This window comes from Macaca fascicularis, chromosome 10 (genome assembly GCF_037993035.2).
Source record: "Macaca fascicularis isolate 582-1 chromosome 10, T2T-MFA8v1.1".
Taxonomy (NCBI): Eukaryota; Metazoa; Chordata; class Mammalia; order Primates; family Cercopithecidae; genus Macaca; species Macaca fascicularis.
In genome coordinates this window covers 69,607,354-69,632,372 of record NC_088384.1, presented here as the reverse complement: position 1 = coordinate 69,632,372, position 25,019 = coordinate 69,607,354, and the positions used below count along the sequence as shown (strand labels likewise).

Genomic DNA, 25,019 nt, shown 5'->3' with positions numbered 1-25,019 from the left:
TGTTGGGAAACAGGAAGAATCAGTCTTGGGAGGCCCAGAAGATGCCAGGTTTGGAATTTCACATCCAGAAGGTGCACAGAGGGTGAGGAGACAGTGTCACCAGGCGCTCTGTCAGACAACGCTCCCCAAACCACGAGGACGAACGCCACGATTCTCACTGCCTATGGACCAAAGTCCAATGGCTCAGAGGCAACCAGGTTCATACACCTTCCTGCCACAGCCCAGGCTAAGTTTCACTTCACTGAGGAACTCCAGGAGGTATATGTATTTGGATACATTCAACTGAGTCCCGAGTCCCTCTAACAAAGATCGATGGAATGAGCAAAGAGAACACAAGGGTAAGAAGGGGTGGGTAAGGGGAAGTAGAAAGAGGTGGAAGAGGAGAGGAGGGGAAGTGGACAGGCCTCCCCCAACATTACCCTGCAAAACCTCTAGATGCTGTGGGAGGCTGGGTCCAGGCTACTTAGTGGCTCAGATATTGAGATTCTTCTCGTAAGAAATTGAGATCCCCACTCCTCTTGAATGGATACAGAGAAGGGAAACAGAGCAGGAATCAAACGCAAATTTTGACATGAGGGCATTTTAAAGAAGGGACTGAGAAGGGAGACTGTTTTCAACGTCTTGGTGTCGTGTTCTAAGACAAACCACTCTCGGCCGGGCGCGGTGACTCACGCCTGTAATCCCAGCACTTTCGGAGGCCAAGGCTGGCAGATCACGAGGTCAGGAGATTGAGACCATCCTGGCTAACACGGTGAAACCCCGACTCTACTAAAAATACAAAAACTTAGCCGGGTGTGGCGGCTGGCGCCTGTAGTCCCAGCTACTTGAGAGGCTGAGGCAGGAGAATGGCGTGAACCTGGGAGGCGGAGCTTGCAGTGAGCCGAGATGGTGCCACTGCACTCCAGGCTGGGCAACAGAGTGAAGACTCCATCTTAAAAAAAAAAAAAAAAAAAAAATTCACTCTCACTCTCATCACAGAAGGAACACATTACTTTGGCCTTTCTAAGACTTTTGCAGGAAGAGGGTTTAAAACACTCATGACAAGAAAACTTCCCAGCATATGCTCTCCCTGGGGACAACTCTATCAGCCGCGTGGCAACACACTTCTCCCACGCTGTCACTCTGCACTGAGCGGGACCGAGTCACACTTTTCATTCCAGTCTTAACCTCTACAAACAAAGTCTTAGGGGAGCTCATGGAGGCCTTTGAATCCTGGGTCAGGCAGCATTTATGTTTCCAAATGGGTTCTGACCTCTGTCTGTGGGCAGTAGCAGTGTGATCCACAGCCAGGGCACTCTCACGTCTGATCATCGAGGGAAAGTACCAGGAACTGGCCTTCCGAGAACACATTCTCAAGTGGGGTGTTAAAAAGGAAATCACACCCTGCTCAGCTGTGCATGGATTCAGTGGGTAGGAGGATGGGGACAAGCAGGTCTGGAACATGGTACAGTCAATCCTCACTTTTTGGCAGGTACCCACCAACCAAAACTCCTCTGAGTACTTACAAGATTTCTCAGAACTCTGCCAAAATGGACATCACATTATAATCACTACATTCAAAAATCCTAAGGCCAGGCGTGGTGGTACAAGCCTGTGATCTCAGCACTTTGGGAAGCTGAGGCAGGAGGATCGCCTGAGCTCTGGAGTTCAAGGCCAACCCAGGCAACACAGGAGACCTCATCTCTATTAAAAAAAATAAAAAATCCTCTAAAACATTCCCCTTCTCTAGAGAAACGAACATTCAGGGCCTGGGTCACCCTCACCGAGGCTCCGTAAACCCCAAATGGTTTCCCAACAACCATGTGCTCGAGAGGTGGTCTCCACGGAGTCGCGGCTGGCACTGGTTGCAGACCGTGATGCAGTGAACGTCCATGCACAAAGCGGGGCCTGTTCACAGCTGAGGACTGTGGGGCTCTGTGCAGCCTTGTGGTTTCCAACTTCTAAACTCTGGCAGAAAAGCCAAGGCTGGAAAATGAACTTTTAATCTCACTCAACATAGGCAAACACAGAATACAAAAATATATTCTCTGTTGGGACCCAGAATCGAGAAAAGCAAACTCGGGAGAATATTTTTCCTTTACAACGCACACAAATATATGTTTTATAGCAGCACAAATGTGTCTTCCCAACTTTTGCAGAAAAAGAAATTACATCCCCACCACTAATTTCCAAGTTAGAATTTTTTAAAAGAAATCTTTCACAAGAAAATGAAAAGCCCTAGTCTTAAGTAGTAATACACTGAAACATTTAAGGCTAAGGCAATACCACCACGGACAGCAAAGAAATCGAAATGAAAAACAGCCTTTCTGCTGCTTTGCAGAGTCAGCTTTGGTGGGGCATAAACATCACGCTGGGAGATCCCTGATTCACAGAAATGATGAAGCCAGGGATGCCTCTCAAATTCGGTTCTCACAATCAGCATTCCGGGAGTTCTGCTCCTGAAATCCACACCATGATAAGAGGCCCCCAACAGAAACCTTTTCTAGGGGTTCCTCCATCGCACCAAAGAGTTAGGGCAGATGTGTGCCCACCCACATCTTGTAGGGTCTGACCACAGGGATCTATATTCTGTCAATTTCAGAAACTTCTGTCAAATATGTAAATATGTACTTTTACTCGCTGTAGTGGTCCTCCCTTATCTTCTGGGAAACATCCCAACAGCCCCAGTGGGTCTGAAACTGCAGTAATACTGAACCCTATATACACTATTTTTTTTTTCTTATACCTACATACCTATGATAAAATTTAATTTAGAAATTAGCCACAGTACGACATTAACAATAATAAAATAGAACAATTATAACCATATGCTAGCATCACCACTCCTGTACTTTGGGGCAATGATTAAGTAAAATAAGGGTGACTCAAACAAACGCACTGTGATACCAGACAGTGGATCTGAGAGCCCAGAGGGCCACCAAGTGACGCACAGGCAGGTAACATAGACGGCGTGAATCCACTGCACACGGGATGGTTCACACCCTGGGCAAGACGCTACTCAGAATGGCATGCAACTTAAAACTCAGGAAGAGTTTCTTTCTGAAATTTTCCATTCAATATTTTCAGACCACAGCTTTCTGCTGGTAACTGAAACCACAAAGTGAAACCATAGATAAAGGGGGACTACGATATTGCCAACACACTCAGACTGTAAGACAAAAAGATGAAGGCCCCAAGAGGGAAGGATGTAGGAGGCTGCCCAGAGTTCAACGCACTGAACTCTCTGGCCCACCTCTAAGGTCTCGAGAGAACGGCTCTTCTTCTGTTCTTAAGATTCGGGGAACAAAAGTAAGAGGAAGCCCCAAACTCTTTAGACACAGAAGCTATTTGCTAATTCGCATGGCCCGGCCAAGTCAGTTGGGTCCAATTTGGCAGCTGGGATTTTGGTAGGTTTTGTGAAAGGACCCTCAACAGCTCCCAGGGCTCTGTCTCATTACTAAGCAGCAGCTCCACGGGGGACCCTGTGTGGAAGCTTGGAGAAGCCGTGGGGTAGGGGTGGTCAAAGAAAACAAACCCCCAGATCCATTTCCTGGGCGTAGCATAAGGTGACCTGCTAGGAAGGTACAAAACTAAAACAGAATGACAATAAAAGAGACCCTAGTAGACATGGCTACATCAGAATCAACAGCTCCTAATTTTTAAAATATTATGAAATGACTCATACAAAAGACTAAGAAGAAAAATATGAACATCCATTAGCCTACCACCCAGGTTCACCAAACCCTAATTTTGCCATATGCACTTCAGATATTTATATATATGTATGTGTGTGTGTGTATATATATATGTGGGGGGGGACACACATGTGTATAAGTATATATATGCCATCTCCCTTCTAGAGGGGGACAACACTCTGAATGGGTCACTTACCACTTCCACCTGCTTATGCTTCTATTACATGTATCTCTACAAACAAAATACAGCCGTTGCTTTGTGTGTTGGTAATTGCTGTGTAAGTGACATTGTTCTAGGTGCTATTTGGTAACATTTTTTGACTAAACTTTGTGAGATTTGTTCATATAAATACACATAGCTTTGGTTTATTCTTTTTTTTTTTTTTTTTCTTTTTTGAGACAGTCTCTCTCTGTTGCCCAGGCTGGAGCTCAGTGGCACGATCCTAGCTCACTGCAACTTCTGCCTCTCAGGTTCAAGCCATTCTTGTGCCTCAGCCTCTTGAGTAGCTGGGATTACAGGCCTGCGCCACCACGCCCAGCTAATTTTTGTAGTTTTTAGTAGAGATGGGGTTTCACCATATTGGCCAAGGTGCGGTTTATTTATTTTCACTCCTATATTACATAGCTGAACCACAAATTATTATCCATACTTCTATGCTTTTAGGTTTTAAAAATGTATGCTATCACACAAAACTGTAGTGTGGCATGTCTACCATACAGAGTGAAAAATCTCCTTTATAGCCCTGATGCCAGCCACTCAGGGTTGCTTCCTGGAGACAACCATTGCGACAGAAGTCATTTCACTGTTCATATGTTATTTTCTTCAAAAGACTTTGGTACTGCATTTCAAAGTCAGGTTCTCAATCACCAGGAATTTACTTTGGTATGTGACAGGAAACAGTGATAAAACTTTCCCCATCAGTTTAATTACCCAGCACCATTTCCTGACTGGTCTTTTCCTTCCCCCACAGACTCAGATGGCCGTCTCTGTGCCATTCAGTGGATCTGCTTCTAGATTCTACATTTTGTTCCACTGTTATATTTATGCCCAACATCAATACCACACTTTCAGCTTAAGCATCCCCTACAAAACCTCTACTGGAATTTGTATTTGAATCACACTGAGTTTATACATGAATGTAGGAAAGACTGCTATTTCTAACTATAGAAGCTATCTGTCAATGAATATGGTATGCTAGAGCACTACATTGATTTAAATGTTTTCTTCGAAGCCAGGCAGTGGTTCACGTCTGTAGTCTGAGCTACTTGGGGCGGAGGCAGGAGATCACTTGAGCCTTGGAGTTGAACACCAGCCTGAGCATCATAGCAAGACCGTGTCTCTTAAAAAAAAAAAAAGTTTTCTTCCATACTTCTATAAGATTTTAATGATTTTCTCCATAAAAGTCTTACATGTTGTTTTGTTGATGGTTAGAACATCTTTTGTAAATTACTTCTTCTATTTCCCAGCTATAGACAACCAACAAAGTAATTCATTTCTGCATATGTATCAATTACCCAGCTATCATCTACGCTCTTGCAAAATCTAGGATTTTGTAGATTCTTTCTGATTTTTTTTTTAATAAGAAGCTGTGGAAAAAAAGACAGTATTGTTTCTTGCTTTCCAAACCATATGATCTCATTTCTTTTTCTTGGCTTAACAGAGCTGGCTGAGAACTCTGGTGCAGTACTGAGCAGAGTCTGTGCGATAAGCTGCCTTGTGGCATTCCCAAGTCACTGCTTCTAATGTTTTACTACCAGTGTTGTACCAACTGTAGGTTTCCAACAGAAATCTTTCTTCAGGTTAAGTAGCATGTCTTATATTCCTAGTTATCTTTTTAATATAATTGAGTATTGGATTTTACCAATTGCTTTGTCTTTACCAGTTGACATTTTCTCCTTTAATCTGAAATATATGGAATTAGAGTAATGCACAGTCTAATGCCAGTTCATAAAGTTTCTATGGTATAAATGTTTTCTTGAAGGAGATTCTAATATATCACTAGATTTGGTTTGTTCACATTTTTATGTGAGATTTCTATGTGTATTTTAAAATGAGAACAATCAGTGGTAATTCTCAGACTGTTCTCTGATCTTGGTATTAGAGTCACTTGAGTCTCATAGAATGACCTAAAAATCATTCCTTTTCCCTTATTCTTTGGGATAGTTTGTGTAAAGTTAGGGTTATCTATTCTTTGTAGATCTGGAAGAACTTGACCATAAAACTGTCAGGATTAGTGTTCTGAGATCTTTTCTTTAAAAGGGGGAAGGGTGGCTAGAGTGCTGATTTTTAACAATTTCTATACAATTTAACAACATCAATTTCATCGATGATTCTGGGACCAGCTGTTGGGTTTGTGATCCAATCTATAAAATTAATATTCATTATTCCTTCCTCCCTCCTTCCATTGGTTTATTCTGTCTTTTCTAACTTCCTGACATGGCCATTTATTAACTTTCAGTCGTTTCTCTTTTCTGGCAGCAAATATTTAAGGCAATAAATTTCTCCCTAAGTACTGCTATCGCTTCATCCTACAAGCTGTGATGCTAACACAGCTTCCTAACATCCATACATGACTGAATTTCACAAATGTCTCCAGCTGCCTCCCCAGTGGTCGAACCACCTACAAGGTCTTAGGTCTGCTGCCCTTCCCCGCGACATGAGCCCCCATCACACACACATATGGACTAGTCAGTGTTGTTTGGTTCCGGACAGCTGATACTTGCTTGTTTACCCAAACGCTGGCCATCTGCTCATCACTGCTTCTTGCATCTCATTCCTTTTTTTAGGGTCTTGCCAAAGTACATCCTTGAGTAGATCTTTCAGCAAGGATCTCTCCTTCATAAACTTTCTCAGTCCTTAAAGCCCTGAGAAAATTTACTTCACCTTCATGGATTAACTGAGAACAGAATTCCATGCTGACAGTTTTCTCTCACCACGTTGAAGATATTATTTCACTTGTCTTCCAGCCTTTTCTTGATGGTATGTTTAGAAACACACTGTCGGTCTATTTGTCATTCCCTTGTAATATCTTTTTAATCTCTCATTAGTTTTAAGACCCATTTCTGGGGTCCTAAGGACTCAGCAAAATGTTTTTAAGTGTGTATTTAACTTATTCAGGTTCACCGTACTGAGTGTGAAGAGTTATGTTTTTCTTCAATTCTGGAAAATCCTTGGCCACTCAGTTCTTGGAAAATGGTCTGGTCCCTATTCCTTCCTGGTAGAGCTAATTAGACCTCAATCTCTCTGTGCTACCATTTGGAGAACTCGTTAGACCTACACTCCAGTCTTCAGCCGAATCTCACCAGCTCTATAATCAGTCCTTTGAGTTATTCAATTTGTTTTTTAAGTCTGACTGGCTTTTCTATTTTCATTGTCTTCTTTTCTACCTTTAATAGTAATTTTATATTATATCTTTGGTGGGGCTTTATCACTGGCAACCCTTAATGGGCTGAGTTGTGGGCCTGCCTCTAATGAGTTGTTTTATCTTTGCTTCAACTAGGCCCTCAGGGAAGACCAGCCAGGGACTAACTTTTATAGGAGGCATGGTCTCCTCTTACAAATTATCAGGAGACCATGCCTCCCTTGCCCAGGACAAAACAGATAAATTCTTACCTGTCATCTCCCCTTGCTACTACTGGGTAGGTGTTCCTTCTAGTCTGCCCTCCCATTGAGGGTACAGCCCCCTTCAAGGGTTCAAGTCTTACAGGGGGATGTGAGAGAAGGCTCAGTTCCCATTCCCAATCTCAGACAAAATCCCATTCCCCCGGACGTTAAAGCCAAAGACTCAGATGACTTCGACTGATAATACCGCACCCCTACCCCTGTTCCAGGGTCAGCTCACTGCAGGCCCCAGTCACTCTCCGCAACCTTGGCTTGTCAACTCTGGTCATCTCTTTCCCTACCTTGTGAATGCACTACTATGCATTGTAAAGAGTGCTTACTAACTACGTAACGTTTCTAAGTGTTGGAGAAGTGGGTTTCAGATCAGTTGATCTAAAATTTTAAGTGTAATCTCTGATTTTTTTTTTTAACCCAAAGGAACTAAGAGAAAATGCAGTAACGAAGACAGAGTCTGAAAAAATTTATTTCATTTCTAAGAGGATACATATAATGGACTTCCTATTTTAAAGAAACAATGTTACTCATTTTAAAGAAGAGCTGAAACACTAAAAATAGAAATGTATTCTATTATAAGCCTTTGCTTATTCATCAGCCATTTCAGATTCAATTTCTATGCCTGAAGGGGAAAAAAATAAAGAATTGACAATTTTTGGTGTCTCTCCAAATAACAGTCTTTGGAAAGTAAGTACTTAAACAGACCTAAATCTTCTGCGAACTTCCAAGAAGCCTACAGGCTTCACCTTATTGAGGAAGACAGCATGCCTAGGTGGTAGGAATCAAGAACTGATGTCTCAAACTGGATATGAACAGTTAAGATGTGCTAGCCCACAAGGGAGTTCTTAGTGCGGTAAACATTTGTCTCCCCAAAGCAGGGGTCAATCTCATCTGTATTGTATCCAATCAAACCTCACCACATGAAATATGGTGATGAATCAATCGTCTACTCAATATCATATCAGGATCATATGTGCTAATGTATACCATTATAAGGATCAGATCTAAATAGAACACCCCAAGTATCCAGATGGAAAATAATACACCCCATGGAGTCTTACATGTTTTCAGAGTGACTTCTTAGTTTTTCATAGTTTTCACACTCTAAAGGTAGCTCTGAAGTTTCATTTTCTGCTTGTTGCTGGTATACGGAAACGTAACTGATTCCAGGAGGGTGATTTATTTCCCCCACAGCAACTTGCCTAATTCTAGTAATGTATCTGTTGATTAAAAAAAAAAAAAAAAAACTACACGTATAAGCATATGAATCTCAGTTTTGTTCCCTTCTTCCCAATTTCCTATTGCTTGCTTAATTTTTCTTGAATTTTTGCACAGGGGAGGACCTTCAACACAGTGCTGAAGAGAAGGAATGACAGCAAGTTTTTCTCATATCGAAGGGAAAGATTTAGGTGCCTCTCTCTTTAGTGTGAGGTTTGCTAAGCCTTTTTGTAGACATCCTTTATCAGGTTAAAGAGGTGGCTTTCTTATTCCTAGTTTACATAAGTACATGTTGAATTTTATCAAATGCTTTATCTGTACTTATTAAGATAATCATACTATTCTACTATAACCTGTAGGTGTGGAAGGTGAATATAAGCTTATTTTTAAACGTTAAACCAGGTTTGAACTCCTAGAATAAAACGATTTAGTCATACATACTGCTGGATTTGGTTTTTCTTTTCAGGTATTAGATCTGACTGACGGTTTTCTTTCCTCCTACTAGTCTTGTCAAGTTTTGTAACAAGGTTGGCTGGCATCAAAATCAGTACTGTAGGACTCCTTTTTTTTCCCCCCCATTGTTTCTACTCTTTAGCAATTACCTTTAAAAAAAAAACAAAAGTAACACACAGCACTCACAAAATTCAAAGTTAAATCTTTACCCTCCCCCCATTAATTCTATTATCCCTTCCAACTTAGATGTTACTGTTTTCATGTATTTAATCTGATCCTTGTTCCAGCCTCTCCAACATTATTCTTTTGAATGTATTTAGAATTGTCCAAATATTTACCACTTTCTTTACTCATCATTGCTTGTTATATCTCTCTTTTCCCCCTTTCCATCACTTTCCTTCCAAGAATACCCTTGAGAAGTTCCTTTAGCAAAGATCTGTCAGTAGCTATCTTGGGTTTTTATCTTAAAACGATCTTTTCACTCTCGCTGTTGAATTTTTCCCTCGAGTTGCTGTATCGCTAATGTCTACATGTGGATTTATTTTTATTTATCCTGCTTGGGTTTTGGTTTGGTGTCTTATGCATTCCGCAAAATTCTCAGTCATTAGCTCTTCAAGTACTGGCTCTGTCCTCGCTCCTCTCCTGGAACCCCAATTAGACACACTTCTGAATCTACTCTTTCTGAATCTTAATTGGTCTTACAAATTATTCATCTACGTGATTCTCTAAGATAAATTGTATATATTTCTTCTTCTCTACTTTCCAGTTCATTCACTCTCTTCAGTTTTATGTAATCTGCTAGTAAACCCAGCAGTTAGATTTTTACTACAAAGACATGAATTTTTCATGTCTACAAGTTGTTCCTGGTTCCTTTTTCAAATTTGTTAGGTCATTGTATAGTTTCCTCTTCTTCGTAGATATTTTCAATCTTGCCTATTAGTTTGAGTAAGGCCTTTAAAATCTCCGTCAACAAGTCCATTATCTTACGTTTTCCGAGATCTGTTCCTGCTGGTCCTCATTCAGTGCTTTCATTCTTTGCATTTAGTTGTTCCTAACTATGGACTGTTCTCTTTCATTTGATAATTACACCTGGGCATTTGGTGATCCCAGGATAAAGGTGCAGTCCTTCAAAGATCTGCTTGCCCCTGGACTGGCCCAGGAGTACTAGCTGTGCAGGTCCGCTCTCAAATAAAGAATCTTCAAATCAGCTTGGAGTTTCCCACTACTCAGGCCACGGGATCTGCATGAGGGACAACTTGTGATACCCACGTCTCAGAATGTGCCCCTCCCTACCCTGCCTGTAGGGTGAGAATGGGCTTACCTCTGACTCCCCTTCTCCCTGAAGGTGTCATGGCCCCTTGCGGTTCCAACTCAGGGAGCCCGTTTCCTATCACACTGCCAGCATGAATCTCTGCCCCCGTGCCTGGAGATGCTATCAGAACTTAAGAGTTTGCCCATTTCGCCAAAGGCCCTCAGGGTTGTCCTTATCCTCTTGGGTCACTCATTTCACCGCCTGCCTCAGTGTCTTCCATTCTAGGCTTGTCAGAAGGTATTTCTAATGTCATTTACCTCTTGTCCAGGCCATCCAGCAAATTAGAAGACTGGTTCAGGCCACCCAGCCTATCCTATCAGCAGAAACCCACTGTTGTCACCCCCAACAGCCAAACCAAATCCCAGCCAACCGTGCTCTTCAAAGAAAAGGGAGCACGTGGCTGCCATGTGCCAGGAGGCTGGCTGTGCCAGGGAGACTACTGCCAACTCTGGACCTGGATATACCATTCTTCATGACTAGGTGGACCAGGGAGGAAGGGCTCCTGCAGGAGTATCCCGACACCGCCAAACCCTGGAGGTTAGCAGAGCTTCTAATTAGAAACGCATGGGCCAGAGCTAAATGAGGTCTGGTACCCAACTGTTGGTTCTTTTGTTTTTAAGAAATTAACTCTGGGGGAAGAGTTCTGATGAAGAATTCAATCTCAAGATATGAGCTTCGCTGAATTCCCTTCCATTAACTCCTTTGAGAAGAGCTGCGTTTCCACTCAGGTTTATATTAGGAAGTATCACCTGCTCATCAGCAATAAAATCTGACCGTCTCACAAGCCCTTTGCAAAGGCCCACCTTTGATTAACGAATTCTGTCAGCCAAACATCCTATCTCCGTGACAGCGGAGAACTTCAGCCTGAGTGAGTCATTTCTTATTTATTATCAACGGTAACTCAAAATTCATTTTGGTTCCCTTTTAGAATCAATCACTTTATAATATATTCCAAGGTCTCATTCATATACTGTTGGTGGGAGTATAAATTAGTACAAGCACTTCAAACAAAAAGTCTGGCACTTTCTTTTAAAGCCGAGCACCTACCTCCTTCTGGTCCTGCAATTCCACTCCTAGGTGTACTGACCCAATGGAAATGTGTATAGACATTCACCAAAAGTCTGTGGCATGACTGTTCACGTAAGTATTATTTATAATAGCCCCAAACCGGAAACTCCCCAAGTAGCCACCTACAGTAACATGAATACACTCATATATTGACATGCTGGAATAATGAACAATGAGAACAAACAAACTACAATTACCCCAACAACCTGACAAGTCTTACACATAATGTTGAAAGACACGAAAGAGCATATGCCGTTCGAGTCCATTTACATCAAGTTCAAACACAGCAAAATCAATCACTGGTATTAAGAAGAGAGCAGGTATTCCCTGCCCAGGGATGGGCAGCAGCTGGAAGCTGGGCACAAAGGGAGGTTGGGGAGGTCGGGAATAATCTATTTCTTGATCTGCTGGTTAAACAGGCGTGTTTAGTTTGTGGATACTTATTGTGTAGACCCATGATAGTGCATTTTTCTGTATATATTTTACTTGAAAGAGTTTAAAACGTGTGTCATATTTCCTTGGAAAACGTGCCCCACAGATCCTGGAGGAGGAGCATCTTTAAGGCCCGAAGAATCTGTTAGGGAGCCCTGTTACTACTGCCACTTCCCAGCGCTCACACCCACACAGGATCGCTTCCTTCAGACAGGAAGCAACTGGAGCCAGGGTCAAGGCAGGCAGTCACCTCCTAACCTGACAGGGCAGTGACTCAGTGGGACCCACAGCCCTTTATGATCCTGTGGCCATGCCACCATGCTCTCCTGAAGTCTTTCTTTCTTTCGTTTTTTGAGATGGAGTCTCACTCTGTCGCCCAGGCTGGAGTGCAGTGGTGTGAACCTCCGCCTCCCTGGTTCAAGCGATTCTCCTGCCTCAGCCTCCCGAGTAGCTGGGATTACAGACATGTACCACCATGCCCAGCTAATTTTGTATTTTTAGTAGAGACGGGGTTTCACCATGTTGGCCAGGCTGGTCTCGAACTCCTGACCTCAGGTGATCCGCCCTCCTTAGCCTCCCAAAGTGCTGGGACTACAGGCTGAGCCACCATGCCCGGCCCACCTGCAGTCCTTTAAAAAATCAAACTGTACAGAATAAGTCTTCAGATCTTCCAACTTAAGAGGGATATGACTTAAGAAGGAAAAGACTAGCTGAGCTTCAGAGCAGTGACTAAAGTTGACCTTTTAAGAGTCCTTTGACACATCACCAATATGACTTTTCATTAAGAGTTTCAGTAACTCATTTATTCTTCAGCATTGACTCCCTCCTCTCCTCAATCACTGTGATTACTATTCTGAAAATTAAGACTTTCCTTTCTAATTACTACAAATACCTAGAACTACCAAGGAAATAAAAATGTATTCATAAAACTAAAGCTACATCTAATTCCTATTCAGGATCAGACTTAATTAAAAACCAATTTAATGCAGTTGAGCTGTATACTTTAATCACTGAATGAGAACTTCATAAAAACACACCACTTGAGTTTGAACAAGGGTCTTTCACCTTTCCAAGTAAAATGAGTAGGTCGGACATTCCCGTTAGAAAGGGCTAGAATCTAATATCTACTCTTCTTCACCTAAAATCAACAGGAGAGAAGAGGAGAAACGAAGGATGGGGCTGGACCTGGTATTGCCTCTTCCCAATCAGACCACCTGCCTCAGCCATTGCTCCTCCTGCTTAGCGGACTGCCACACAAAATTCCTCTGAGAAAAGAAAACCACCATGAGGTGAGGCAGAGACGAACCTTGTCCCCTCCCTCACTTCCTAGCATGATGAGGACTGACCAAGAGAAAAGAAAATGTAATGCCAACTATAAGAATTCTCCCTTCTCCCGCTAAGGAACACTTTTGCTCACTAAACACAAAATCTACCTCTTTTCAGAGCAAGCCAGCACACTGTTCACACCCAAAACACACGTTCTGTTTCCTGGTGAGTGTGTCGTCACTGAGATGCTCAGTTACTCTGCAAGGCCCACCTCACACTCGTTGGTTGTACAAGGAATTAAAGGATGCTCACAGCCAAGTCTCCTCCCCAGAACTGGTGCAAGCACCTGGGAAGGGCCCAGTCCTGTCAAGGTGCCACGCATGATGGACTCCCAGAGACACTGGGATGAATCTAACCAGGCTGGAGACTGAGGGCTCCCAGGAGAGAGCCAACATCCACATCACCTCCTAAGGCTCACTTCAAACCCCAGCCTCCACTGGCAGGGCAGGATGTCCACATTTAACAGTGCCTGCCGCATGTGACTGTCAATTTCTCAACTGGAGCCAGGCTGGAGGGAATCAAAACTTCACTTGCATTTGGCTCTGGAATATGTTTTTGTGTTTGTATTTGATGCTCTAGGAATCCAGACTCCTTCGGGCTACATGATATACTCACAGAACACCAGCGTTACAAAATCATCTCCATTAGCCAGCAAGAATGGGCACCTACTGCGTGCCAGTCACTGCCCTCGACACTGGGTATACCTCAGGAAACAAAAGCTACATCCCTGCACTGGTAAAGCTTACGCTTCAGAGGGGGAGATGACAAAGTCAGTCAAATACGGGACATGTCAGGTGGTGATGAAGAGAAAGTGATGCAGAGAAGCGGGGCAGGGAATGGGGGTAGGGGAGCATCAGAGGCTGTCACTCCACACAGGGTAGCCAACAGGCCTGAAGGAGACAAGAGAGCCAGCCATGTGCCATCTAAGGAAAAGCTCTCAGGGTTAGGCCAAAGTAGGCTCAAAGGCCCTGAGGCAGAAGCATGCCTGAGGAACAGAGGCCACCACGGCTGGAGCAGAGGGCAGGGAGACGATAGGAGTGAAGCCAGAGCAAAAATGGTGCCCTGAGAGGCCACTGGAGACCTTGACCAAGGAGGGTCTTGAACACAGGAGTGACATGGTCTGCTGTGGCAACAGACTAGCAGGCAGGGAGTTCATAGGCAAAGGCAGTGAGCCCACCAGAGGCTGGTGAAGTAGCCCAGGGCAGAGGTGAGAGCAGGCTGGGCATGCTGGCTCACGCCTACAATCCTGGCACTTTGGGAGGCCAAGGCAGGAGGACTGCTTTAGCCCAAGAGTTCAAGACTAGCCTGGGTAACATGGTGAGACACCATTTCTACCAAAAAAAAAAAAAAAAAACTTACAAAAATTCACTGGGTGTGGTAGCGTGCACTTATGGTACCAGCTACCTGGGAGGCTGAGGCAGGAGGATTAACTGAGCCCGCAATGTTGAAACTGCAGTGAGCAGTGGCTGAGGCAGGAGGATTAACTGAGTCTGCAATGTTGAAACTGCAGTGAGCAGTGATTGCGCCATTGTACTCCAGCCTGGGTGACAGAACAAGACCCTCTCAGAAACAAAAAATCAAAAGGTAAGAGCTGTTTGGACCAGGGAGAAGGCAGAAGTGGTGAGAACGGTCACTCTGGCTCTGTCCAGAAGGTAGAGCTGATGGGACCTGCTGTGTACAGGGTACGGGTATGAGACGGTGAGGAGTTAAGGATAAACCGAGGTTTGCGGCCTGAAAGGTGGAGCTAGCCGGCCTAGTTTCACTTTATAGGAGGAGAAAACTGAAGCCCAGGGAAGAGAAGTCGTGTCCAAAGTCACTCACTTATTCCAGGGATTAGAATACCCAACCAGTGCTTCTCCCACTGCTCCACACAGCAGCTCCATGGGACATGCTGATGACTAGTCCAGTCACACCGGACAGCCCCCAGCCCCTGAGGGACTGCCAATACCCAAGCACGTCACATAAATTGGGGTAGGATGCTGGGCACTGAGGGCGCAGGCCCCGCCCAGAGAGGACAACCACAGTCCACGGCTGCCACATAAGTCAACCTGGTATAGCCAGAAATTCCCATTTTCTCCCAGAGAACCCAAAAATCTAGATTTTGGTTTTTTTATTTTGAGACAGTCTCACTGTCGCCTAGGCTGGAGTGTAGTAGTGTGATCTTGGCTCACTGCAACATCCACCTTCCAGGTTCAAACGATCCTCCCGCCTCAGCCACCTGAGTAGCTGGGACTACAGGCACATGCCGCCATGCCTGGCTAATTTTTGTATTCTTTATAGAGATGGGGTTTTGCCATGTTGCCCAGGCTGGTCTCAAACTCCTGGGCTCAAATGATCCACCCGCCTTGGCCTTCCAAAGTGCTGGGATTACAGGGATGAGTCGCTGTGCCCAGCCCAAACAAATCTAGATTTTAATGAAAAAAAAAAACAAAACTAAAAATTTCCAGTTTTAAAAGGTGACTCAATTGCTTAATAACATGAGGTCAGTGAAACAAACTGCATATGGAGGCCAAGTTCAGTTCACACAGGGCACCAGTTTGGAATTCCTCTCAAGACAGCCTAACAGACCTTGTTTGCTTATACCTTGCCCAGGGTACAGAATTAAAGATTTGAATTCAAGACGGTCTTTTATTCCAACTTTTGAGTCAGCAGATGATATTCATTATCACTATAAATAGTCGGTAACTTCCAGTAGTCTCAGTGGGCCTCCTTTCTGACCAGAAAGAGATCAAGTGGCTGTCCATCATTCAGCTTCTTCCTTTAAAGTTAAACTTTGGTTTTATGTTATTCTTTACAGAGTACTAATACTAAGATGAGCCCAGAAGTACAACCAATAATTCAAAAATTCTTCCCCAATACTACCCAATTATCCTTTCAAAGTTATATGGAGGCCGGGCACGGTGGCTCACGCCTACAATCCCAGCACTTTGGGAGGCTGAGGAGGGCAGATCACCTGAGGTCAGGAGTTCTAGACTAGCCTGACCAACATGGCGAAACCCCGTCTCTACTAAAAATACAAAATGAGCCGGGCATGGTGGCGCATGCCTGTAATCCCAGCTACTCAGGAGGCTGAGGCAGGAGAATCGCTTGAACCCGGGGAGGGGGGAAGTTGCGGTAAATGGAGATCACGCCATTGGACTCCAGCCTGGGCAACAAGAGCGAAACTTCGTCTCAAAAAAAAGAAAAAAAAGTTAAATGGAGAATAACAGAGCTGTGTAAATAGTCACCAGTGTAGGAACCAATTTATGACACCCAAGAACACTGGAACTCCAACACTTTGGAACTGAAAAGGTTTTGGGACTGGACAGGTATTCTAGTCTTGCCAAAAAAAATCTAAGTTAGAAATCACAAAATGTTTTTGATAAGTTAAAGTTGCTGCCCACTGTTTACGGGTGGAACACATATGTTACTGAATGCACACAAAGGACACACAGATATGTCTGGTTTTGGCTTCAGGAGACTTGGGCAGAATTTGTCTGCCTAAGAAAACAGTCTCCTAGGAGGACCCTGAACTAATTTTCTATATGCTAAGTGAGAGTGCCTCCTTGCCTAGGCACTGTCACTTAGAATTAAATATTTACCTTCCCTTACAAGCCATCACTTTCTACCTAATATCTATGTATTTTCTGTCTTTGTTATAAGTCACCATTTTGATGCCGAGGGCATTGGGTAAAAAAATCTCTCCAGGGCAGGGCCACCATCTGTGCAGCCCCCATCCCACTCCTTTTTCTTGGAATGCAGTTTACAATGCACGCAAAGAGGTGGGACTAATGCTTTCTCAGGGTGAGATCTTATCAGATGAAGTGTATCAACTGCCACTAGTCAACTGGTTTTAACCTACAGAATGGGCAGTTTCGTGTGGTTCAACATATTACCACATGATCAAGAGGAACAGAGACATGAATGTTTAGAGAACACCAGCTACCTCTAGACCAGCGCTTGTCCAGTAGAACTTTCTGTGATGGTGGAAACCATCGACACCCACACTGACCGACTTGTGACTATCGAGCACCTGAAGTGTGGCTAATTTGACTCAGATATTGAATTTTTAATTTTACTTAATTTGAACTGTTTTAAACTTAAATTGCTACTTGTGGCGACTGTATTGGACAACACAGTTCTAGACAGCGGCTTTTTCAGGCAAGAACTAGGTCTCACTTGCAGTGTTTGAACGCCCACCACACAGGAGACCCTTGGTGAAAAAGATGAAATGAAAAACACCTTCTGCATTGCCAGATTTTCAAATGCCTCCCCACCTTCCTGCCACTGAAGCTCTTAATTTTGATCTTCAAGTTCTGTGTCTTCCCTTAGGTAATTACTGCCCCAGGAAGGTGGAGGTGTACAGCCAGGAGGGAACATGTGGAAGGCTGGGCCCGCACTGCCTAGCAACTAGGCAACAGGAACTGACCTGACAACCTCCTGACCGGCAGGGCCTCCACCTTCTCATCCACTGAATGGGTGACAACCATTCCTACCCTCTAGAACAGTTATTGTAAGGCCTAAATGTAAACCACAGTTGTGGAATCTGATTCTAAAAAGTGAACCTTAAAAACCAAGTTGGACTCAGCTTCATTTATCCAATGAGACAGTTGGGAATAGTTTAACATGTTACGGCTGTCACCTGAAGTGATAATATTTACGATGTTATAGGCCGGGTCTTAACCACTGCAGGCCCAGCATGCACAGATGGACATCACAGTCCCTGCCTTCATCATTCCGACTTGACCATTATTTTTGTTTCTCCTGAAACAAGGTTTTAGCAAAGAAAAACTTGCTGTCTCAACAGAACTGTTGATCCTCTATGTGTCATTCATCTATTAGTTAAAATTCCTAGGGCTAAAAAGACAAGAAGAGTCTGGGTCCCGACACTTTTAAAAGGTGTCCCTGCTACATAATAAACCAATACTCCAATCACTGGCATTCAACCATTTAAACTGAGTTTGGTGCCATGTAATTATTGCAGCCTGTTGAGTTAGGGCTCATTTCAGCAAAGAGCATAATTGCTCAAATGTGACTTGATTTAAGATTTACTTAAAACTCTACCATCACCAAAAAATATTCATACACCATACCACTGTAACTTCTTAATCTCTCTGTAAATGTTCAGAGACAGATTCCTAAGTATGAAAGGTAAGAGTTGTTACAGTGCCTAGAGCTCTAAACCTCTGCTTCTAAACCCCAAGATCCCTTTCTGGTCTCCCTTCCCCCAACCTTAGCCTCCTCCAGGCCTCCACTGGCCCAGGAGCCCTGCAAGCCGGCTTTGCGGTGCTCCATGCAAAAGGAAAACTTCACCTACTAGGAGGTCTGCCCCCGCCTTTGCTTCAACAGAGAGGGAAATGGCACCTCCAGGACCTCAGAACCGGAAGCTTCTTTCTGGAAGGGAAAGAGGTTGGCAGATCATAGTGGGAGTGACCTTTGGCAAGTTCATAAACGAGTCAAGACATCACACAGTAAGTGGCATGCTGCAGGGTCACAGATTTCTCTAGGTGTCAGATTAACAGGAAGTTAAATCAAACAAGGAGAGTGAGGAGGGAGGCAGGGGCAGTGGGAGAATGTCCCCCAGCTGCACAGGGCCGGGTAACATTCGCAGTTGTTCTTCCTGCGAGTGCCGGACAGACGTCCTGGGTCTCTGGGGACACCCAGTTCTGAAGAGGTATCTAATGTGACATGTGAGGCCCTACTAGATCTATTTCTCCAAATTCCTGAAAATGCCATCCGGATGGCCCCTACCCTGAAGGTTTCAGCACACAGAGTGAATAGCTGAGCAGTGACGTGAGAGGCTCCCCAGGTCCCTCAGAGTTTCATTTCCTTGGTGCTTCTCAGTCTCTCCTAAACTCTGACCTCCCAGAGTAATTGCCAAATTGCCTTCTGTTTGTACAAGGTCCCAGCACTTCCCGGCGTGGCTCCCTACCCTGTGAGTGGGTGGTGCTGTCTCCAGGCCACAGATAAGAAACTCGGGTTTATAGGGGCCATGGGACCTGCGAGTAGGCGGCCAGTACGTGGCCCCGGGTGTAGAACCCTGGCTGTGCTACTTCTGCAGCCCCGTGCCCGCCGCAGTGCCGGAGCCAGGCCCCACCTCCCTCCCGTGTCCCGCACTTCCCTACAAACGCATCCCAACTGAACAGCCAACACTTGTGGCTCCTTCCTACAAGTGCTGGGTCTCCACAGCTTTTCTCGCAAATCGAAGCCAACAGGAGCCCCGATTTGCAGACGGGGAAATGGAAACCCCGAACGAAACAACTTGGTCGGTGTCACCCTCGCAGGCCGGGACACTGTAGAGCTAAAACTCGCGACTTATCACCCGGGGATGGGGTTCCTGAAGCATCGCGGGCGCCCCACTGGAAGCGCAGACCCCGGCCTGCCTCCCCTACTCAGGGCGCCGCGGGGAAGCCGGGCGGGCCGGGGCGGGCGCCAGGCCGGGTGCCAGCGCGTTTGGCCGGCCCGGAGGTGTCCGCTTCCGCCCGGGGCTGGCACCGCCGGCCCATTCATCGTGGCCGCGGGCGGGGCGGGCCGGGCCCCGGATGCCCTCGTCCCCCCGCCGGGAGCCCTCGAGCCAGGCTCCGCGCCGCCTAGTCGGGGAAACGGTGGCCCCAGCCCCGCCACCAGGGGGAGCAGGGAGCCGCCTCCCGCACTCCGGGAAGTTGCCACCGCGGCCGCCCGGCGTCCGTGCCATGGACAGACCCCGGGTCCCGGCGCCGCGAGCCCTGCGACCCCGGCCCGCCCCGTCGGGGGCCGTCCCAGCTTCGCGAAGCACCAGCGGGCCGCGGCCCGGGACCGGCGCGCTCGGCCCGTGGGCCCCCATTCAATCCCGCCCTCCTCCCCTCGGCCGGCCTCAGCCGCCTTCCGCCCGCACCCCCACCCCTCCGGCCCGGACTCCAGCCCGGCAACGTCATCCGGCTGCTTCCCGAAACTTAACCCCTTCCTCCGCCAGCTGTGCGCCGCCCCGCCCCGCCGCCAACTTTTTTCGCCCAACTTCGCAGCGCGCTGGCCGGACCGACGGCCCTGCCGGGAGGGAGAGAGGCAGGGAGGGGTCGCCACGTAGCGCCCTCCGGCCGCCGCAAGTCCCCCGCCGGCGAGGGCCGCGGGGTCCACACCACGGGGCGCGCCCTGCCTACGCCCCTGCACGGCGCTCGCCCGGCACCCCCGCCCCGAGTTAGACCCCGACCCCGATGGTGCACGGCCGCGGCGGCGGGCGGCGGGCGGGCCGGGGGAGGGGCCGCCGAGAAGACGTGTCACTCGCGGCGCAGCGCGGCCGGCCCCGGCCCCTCGACGGCCCGGCCCGCGCGCGGCAGCTGCAGGGCCCGGCCAAGTTTTTTACCTGCAGCCAGAGACACGAGAGGGAGAGCGAGAGGGCAGGAGCCGCCGCCTTCGCCGCCGCCGCGGAGCCGGGAGAGAGGAGCCGGCCGAGCCTCCACCAAGAAACCGCCCCCGAGCAGCTGTAGACGCCGCGACCCTGACGCCGCCCGTCCTGTCCGCCGTCCGCTCCGGCCGCTCGCTGGCTGCGTGCGCGCGTGTGGAGTCGTGGCACTTTCTGCCTCGGAGCTGGCGAACGGCCCCCTCCGCCGGGATCGCCGCCTCCTGCCTTCCCCACCCGGGCCAGCCATTCATCGAGCCGCCTCTTCCTATTGGTCCGCACCCCGCCACTCTGTCTGTAGCTGGCCAGTCAGGACGCGGACGGCCGAGCCGCGGCGGCGGCCATTGGGCAGAGAGGAGGGTCTCCACCTCGGCCAATGGGAGAGAGGAGGAGCTGCAGGGAGGTGAAGGGGGCAGGGCCGGGGAGGGGCGGGGCCGAGCGGCGCGGCGCTCGGCTGTGCGCGGGGCGGGGCGGAGCAGGAACTCCCCGCCCACCGAGGGGGGGGGTCTGCGGCCAGCTCCGCCCACTCTGGGCCCGCGGCACTCCCAGCAGTCTATGAGCCGGCTTTGCCTAGGCGGGAAGCGGAAGGTTCGGGTCCCGTCGGCCCCGGGCCTGCGCCTCTGGATACCGCTGGGCTGACATGGTGGTGGCTGAACAGGGTTGCGCAACCGCGAACAGCCAAGGAAGCTGCGTTATTTAAACCCAACTAACTTCCCCCGAAGCAGCGCCCCCTCGGGCCGCGGGGTATGAGGACAAGCTCTGCTGGGGGTCAGCCCAGGGAGGACGAGTTCTTATCATCGAAGAGATTGCAATCAGCACCAGAAGGAATTTCCTTGAGTAAATGGAGGAATTGGGGTGGAAGAGCCAGAAGGTGCACAAGGAATTGTAGCGGATGTCATAGCCCTCGTTGTTAGGGAGGGTACAACTGAGGCACGGTCTGTTTAAGATACTCATCCAAACCACAGCCGGCAGAGCAATAATTACAGTTCCCTCTGTGGCCTTTGATTCCATGCGATGGGGAAGGTGAGAGGTTCTGACCTAAGAAAACTCACCCGTGTCACACAAAAGGGAGCAACTGGTTCTTCCTCATTCCCTAACTTTCTCCCCAATATCAGCCAACACTCAGTCTTCATAATCAATCTAGTCTTTAAATTAAAATAATTTGAGGCTTGATTTTTAACCATTATGTCAGCGTCTCTTAAAGCCAACCCTTTGAACATAAGCCAAAGACAGCTTCTTTGGAATTTTGGATTCTGAGAGACCAAAGGCTGCCTAGACTGCCCCCCATCACTTCCCCAGCTCCCGTTGCTGCAGAATACCGTACCTAACATCTATTTCTTGGATAATTTTCAATCTTCCCCGCCCCCATTTGTCACTAGTACTGTACTAGCTGTTGTTAGAAAGATGTGAAAAATACAAGCCTTCATGGGGAATAAAGAGGGATTGGGTTGAAATTAAACTGTTCATTCCTATTTTTAATCTTGGCGGTTCCTTAGCCCATTAATGATTAATCAACAGGAATTAACCTGGATTAACTCTGGAACACTCAGTCATTTTCCAGCAGTGAGACCCGGCTTCAAATGAAAGTTAACAATCCCAGCTTCTGGCTGGCAATTGCTACCAATGAGTCCTACTTGACCAGGGCTGGGCCATCTAACCTTTCTGAACATACCCTGGAGGGTATACTCCTCTGGACAATCACTCCTTCCTCTGGGTTTTAGGGAGGAAATTCATTCATTCATTCATTCATTCATTCACTGGTGTTTGTGGAGTGCCTGGTATACAGTGCTAAGCTGGGCAAGCAACCTAGAGTGACACATAGGTCCAGTGAAGACCCAGCTGCCCTCAAGGGCCTGTCCAGGGTCAGGGACCTCCTTTATCCTGTTCACTGTTTATCTTTTCCCAGAAGCAGATCTTGGCAGTGGGTTTTGTTCAATCATTCATTCGGGGGATAATCATAAGAAACACTGGTGGAGGAGTGGGATGAGAAAGAGCCAGTAAGAGGACCAACATCAAGCCTGTGACTGGCGTGGGCACACAGGGCTTGGCATCTCTGGGGATGCTGTGAAACTGTGTAGAACACACCCCAGAGATGTCCCAGCTGAGGGGTGAGGACCTGGTTATTTGTCCACCCACTCCCAGTCCTCACTGGTTAACAGCTCCTTCTGGGGGGACTTTAACCCCTGCGCCTACTCAAGCTGGAGAAAGCCTTGCAGCAAGAGGCCCTTGGCAGAATGGTGAGTGTCCAGAGGCACGTCAGGGGCCACAGCAGTGTCTCCCACACTGTGAGCCAGCATCTGACACAGCACCTGCACAGAATAGAGGCTCTGTGAATATACATGTTCTGTAAATATTGTCCCATGAGCGATAACATTACAAAGTCCTTAGGAGCGAGGAGTGTTTACAGAAAAGGGACTCCCTGTCTAGTCCCTCACATAACTTAACATTTGATTTGGCCTCAACACAATATTTGTTTCGGGATGGAAGAGCAGCCCTGTCTAAGCCTTTGCATTTCCTCTGTCCCTGCCCCTTGTCTGCCCACAGTCAGCCCCAACGTGCTGTGAAGACTTCCAGCCTCATCATCCTCATGCCCTTTGAGCAAAGAAATCAGTCCCGCTGTACCAGGCTCTGTCAGGGCTGATTTGCCCACCCTCAGGGTGGCCCGACTTTGACAGCCACTGATGTGCCTGCGGACACCCATCTTTAACTCCCTGTAGCCTCCTCAGCTCTTCCAAGGCATATCTGGGAAAAACCAGATTCATCCCCAGGACTAGAAGGACAGGGGTTGCCTGTGGCAGGAGTGAGAGGCATCCCCCCAGGCTCAAGTCTTCTGCTAAATCATGCAGCCCTCCAGCAGCGTGAGAAAGCCCATCCCACAGTCCAGCCTCCAGGCTCTAGCTGCCCAGTGCCAGATTCAGGCCACATCCTAGGAAACAGGTCCCTGCCATCCCCCAATGGCAGTGCAATGAGGGGCTCTCAGATGGGCACAGGTCATTTCAACTCAAAGTCAGCAGTTGGGAGCCCCTGGCCAGGGGAGTTACCCCACCCTGAGGGTAGCAGAGGGTGACAGCAGAGGCTTGAAGAAGTGGAAGGTAGTCAGGCCAAAAAGGGCACACTGGCGAGGAACAGCATGGGTAAAGTAAGGCATGATGTTAGCCAAGTGTGGTGGTGTGCCCCTGCAGCTCCAGCTAGCAGCAGGATTGCTTGAGCCCAGGAGTTCCAGGTTGGAAGAAGAAGGAGAAGGAGAAACAGGAGGAGGAGAGGGGGAGGGGGGGTGGGGGGGATGATCTGAAATCACATCATCTCAGTTTATCTATTGAACAACTCGGTTGTTGGCAAAGCCTGAACGGTGAAGGAGAGGCTGGGAAGAGCTGATTCTACACAGGTGATCATAAGGGAAACAGGGAACTTCCCTGGGGTGGTGCAGATGTTTCATATCTGGATTATAGTGATGGTTACATGGCTGTGGTAAAACTCATCAGATTGTACACTCTTAAAAAGGATACATTTGGTTTGGAAGCAAATTATGCTTCAATCAACCTGACTCAAAAAAAGGAAGCATTTGGTTTTAGTTGCATATTAAAAACAAAGCATTATTATTAGAAAAAATTAAACATACAAGAATAATTACCTAATATGGTCCATTAACTCATGACAATAAATTGCAAATATTATCTGAAAGCGTAGACAGAAAGATGAGAATCTATTATATCTTACAATTTAAAAAGAGATTTTGCTTTGTCAACAATGATGAAAAGATGACAAATGACAAGTACAATAAAATATGTGAAAATAAAAGCCACTGTGATAATATAGAACATGTTTAGGTCTCTTGTGCCAGGTACCATTTGAGACATGCTACAAATATGTAAGGTTATTTAACTCTCAGTATAACCGTATAAGGGAGGCAGAGTTATTATTTCCATTTTAGAGATGAGGAGACTGAGGCACAGAGCGATCAAGGAACCTGTCTGTGTCACAGGGCTCGTTGGAGGAGGAACATTGGGCCCCAGGGCTCATGGCATAACTCTTGCATTCAGCACCAGGTCGCCGAAGGTGTGCTGTGCCTGTAGAAGGGGCAAGGTTCGAGCCTAATACTTTGAGAGTGGCAACTCAAGGAAGGTTTGTGATTGATGACAGCTGCGATGACTCCTTTGCCATTCTATATTTTGGGTGGATGCTAGGTTTGGGGCCCACAGGGTTGGAAGACCCACAATAGCTCAGGTGAGAGGTGACAAGGGCTGGAATGGGGCAGTGGCAGGGGTAGGAGGTGCAAGGTCCTTCAGGAGGGGTATTAGGACATGAAGTGGTAGCAAGTGAGGCTTGGGGATCAGCAGGTGTGAAGGAGAGAGGGGTTACCTGTGAGCCCCTGCTTCTGGCCTGAGTGATAGGGAGCATGGTGGTGTCACTGCTGGAGCAGGGCACACAAAAGAATGAACAGGTCGAGTACAGAAGCTGGGGGAAACGTTGTATTGTATGTTGACATGTTGGATTTCAGGAGCCTGAGGAAAATCCAGGTGGAGACAGTGTTTCTGTAGGTCTGAGGCTCAGGGGTTGATGTCAGGG

At 47.2% G+C, this 25,019-nt stretch overlaps 1 protein-coding gene across 9 annotated transcripts in view; it reads right to left on the bottom strand.

Annotated features, from left to right (window-relative positions):
• The window catches only part of RRBP1 (ribosome binding protein 1), a 68,693-nt gene extending 48,061 nt beyond the window's left edge, over positions 1 to 20,632 (bottom strand). For 7 of the 9 annotated variants that reach the window (XR_012419113.1, XM_005568288.5, XM_065522735.2 and 4 more), the window contains exon 1: positions 20,418 to 20,632. The gene's annotated coding sequence lies outside the window, so the exon portion shown is untranslated. Of the gene's footprint in view, positions 1 to 18,395; positions 18,473 to 20,417 lie in introns of all 9 variants that reach the window. The other 2 variants (XM_065522734.2, XM_074004722.1) reach the window with 1 other exon arrangement.
• Positions 20,633 to 25,019: the final 4,387 nt, after the last annotated feature.